Genomic DNA, 3,398 nt, shown 5'->3' on the forward strand with positions numbered 1-3,398 from the left:
TTGGGGAACTAAGATCCCACATGCATGCTGTGCAGCACGGCCAAAATAAGTAAATAAATATATGATTAAAAATTTTTTAAATAAAGATTAAAGAGATAATACGTTCATATAGTCAAACCCAAGACAACAAAAAAAGATAACAAAAAATCTTCCAACCTCTTTTTCATTTTCCCCTTTCCAACCATTTTTATTGACATCTTGAGTATCCTTTGAGAGTTTGTTGAAATGTAGGCAAATATGAATATAGATTACATTCATTATTATATAACTGTGATTTATCTATACATCGTTCAGCACAGTGTCATGCCATAAAGTAACTAAAAGTCACCTTCATTCATTTTTACAGCTGCATAGAATTCATTTTATGAATGTAGCAAAACTGTTTTAACCAGTTCACCACTGATTAACATTTTAGTTGTTTTGAGTTATTACAAATGGTTTACATTTAATTTTGTTTTATAATTTTGTAAAATGTTTTGAGTTATTACAAATGGTTTACATTTAATTTTGTTTTATAATTTTGTAAAATATTTACACAGTTCCATAGCCAAATCTAAAAAAAAAAAAAAAAATTAAATCTGGTGTCCATTCTCTCCACCCTATATAACCACTCTGCCCCTGTAAATAACCATTTAAAATTTTTGTTTAGGTTTTTCTTTCATTTTTTTTAAATGGAAGCATGTGCATATATGCACTCCTATTTCCCTTTCTTAGATAAATGAAGCATACAACACATACTTTTCTCTACCTTGATTTAATTTTTTTTTAATGTGAAATAATTACAAACTTACAGAAAAGTTTTCAGTACAGTAAAAAGAACATTTGTTCCCATTTGAGAATAATGGATATTCTAATGGTGAATACTGTATCACCTCTGAATACTTTTTTATATTTTCTATAGAAAGACCATTCTTCTACATAGCCAGAATACAAACATTAAAATCAAGAAAATATGGCTGATAGTCACTAAATCCTCAAACCCCACTCAGTTTTATCAGTTGTCTCAATGGAGTCCTTTGTATTAATTACAAAAGGCTCCAGCTCACACTCTTGCATCATATTTACTTGTCAAATCTCTTTGGTCTCCCTTAATCCAAAAGAGTTCTTTGGTCCTTCCTTAACTTTCATGACCTTGACAATTTTGAAAATTTCATGCCCACGATTTTGCAGAATGGCTCTTAGTTGGGGTTTGTCTGCTGACGGTTCCTCATGATTGGATCCCTCAGGTGATGCATCTTCTGCATAAATATCTCAAAAGTAGCTCTGTGTCCTTTTTGTTGCATCAGGAGGTGCAATATTCTTTGCTCCGATACTGATGATGTTCACTTAGATCCTGTCTGCAGGGCTCCCCCTCCCACGCCATGAATGTACTCTCTTCCCCTTTGTTATTAATAAGTATTTTGTAGGAGATTCTTTGAGCCTGTGTGAGGACCCTGTGTGTGTAGGTGTGTGCGTGTGCTGAGTTGTTCAGGTGTGGCCGCTCTTTGCAACCCTATGGACTGTAGCCTGCCAGGCTCCTCTGGCCATTGAATTTTCCAGGCAAGAATCCTGGAGTGGATTGCCATGCCCTTCTCCAGGGGAGCTTCCTAATCCAGGAATAGAACCTGGGTCTCCTGCATTGCAAGCAGATTCTTTACTGCTGAGCCACTGGGAAACCATGTAAGTACCCTGTCCCTCATCAAACTTTCAATTTGTGTGTTTATATCAGTAGAGTCACAGATTGATATTTTATTCAATGGATTATAATCTTTTACTTTACTATCATTATTTTGATGCTTATTGTCTTATATTTGGCCAGTGGGAGCCCTTTCAAGAGGACTTCTGGATCCTTTTAACACATCTCTATTTTCTTTGGGCACTTCCTTGTTTTTTGGTGCAAGATGTCTCAGACTCATTTGTACATTTCTTTAAAAAAAAATTTTTTTTTGGCTGTACCACGCGGCTTGTGGGGTCTTAGTTTCCTGACCAGGGATCAAACCTGTGCCCCCTCAACTGGAAGCATGGAGTCTTGACTACAACCAGGAAGTCCCATTTGTAACTTGCCCTTGGACTAAAATCAACCATTGCTCCAAGGAGTCCCAGTTCCTTTTAGTGGAAAATGTTACTTAGAACCAGTCTGGGCACTGAGGATGGCGACTGCTCATCCTAGGAGTATCGTGGGCACATCAAGGTGCAAAGTAACTTTTGCTATCATTGTTATCACTGATCCCATGCCCTTTTGGTGGGGAGTGCTAGGAAATATGTTTACATTTATATTTATTCTTGGATCTATCGATGCAAATATATATTTACCTAGAACCATATTTCTACACTGATGTACACATGACAAAATACCACAAGTTTTCCAACTCCATAGCTTCTCCCAGCTTTCCTTCTTTCCATATTTGTAGCTTCTCCTCCAAAAGTGGGAAATCTGGTTCCTGTTAATCTCTTAAAATCTTGACTTATTTGATCAGTTCCTCTGTGCAACCAATCTCAAACTGCAGTCACTTCTCCCCTACAGGTCCTCTTAGTGGAACAGAAGCTCTATCCCTAGAGTAGGGTATCCTCTGGTCGGATACAGCACTCTAGTCCACCCGCCTATTCCCCTGGATCTCTGACACTCCACGACGGGTGGGCCTCCCATGGGAATGTCTCTCTCACCCTGTTTGGGCTTACCTGACTCAGGGGCCCACCTGCTCCACCATGTGCTTACCTCATTCAGCCCACTTCATGGCTTTGGGAATGAATTGTTCAGAAAGGGAAGAAAAAGAAATAAGAGTAAGAAGAAGAGATCTACCTTAAATTTTTTTAAAGTTTTATTTAATATATCTGGGAGGTCACTCTATATCCATTTATGGAAGTAGAGACATTTTTCATGCCTTTTATTTTTTAACCATTGCAATATGTAAATATATCATGGTTTATTCCATTGCTCCTTTGTGGTGGCCAATGTTTTGCCATTACAAATAGTTGTCACGTCTGTTTCTGAGGCACCTGGAAACAGTCAAGTCTGGTATTTTTAGAGGTTCTGTACCCTTGGCCCTGTTCTGTAGAAGCCACCAGGCACTCTTTCCAGAACATGTCCCAGATTTCAGAGAAGTCCCCCTCACTAGCCTGTCCAGGGCCAAGGATAGAGGCTTGAGCCACCCATTGGACCACAGACTGGACCTCAGGAAAGCCAAGAACATTTGAGGAGTTCTGGAGACACATTGGGCTTCCCTGGCGGCCCAATTGGGGCTCTCCACGTTGAAGGTGATCAAGGATCCAATCAGAGCCTCTGTTTCAGGAAGGAATTCCTTTAGCATACACAGAGGAAGGTCACAAGTGCTCCAGCTGTACCCAAATGGCCCTGGGATTTGTTCCTTCAGAGGAGTCTCAGGACCCAGGGATCAGCTGAGGAGACACTCTCCAGTCAG

This window comes from Bos indicus, chromosome 4 (genome assembly GCF_029378745.1).
Source record: "Bos indicus isolate NIAB-ARS_2022 breed Sahiwal x Tharparkar chromosome 4, NIAB-ARS_B.indTharparkar_mat_pri_1.0, whole genome shotgun sequence".
NCBI classification, from domain to species: domain Eukaryota; kingdom Metazoa; phylum Chordata; class Mammalia; order Artiodactyla; family Bovidae; genus Bos; species Bos indicus.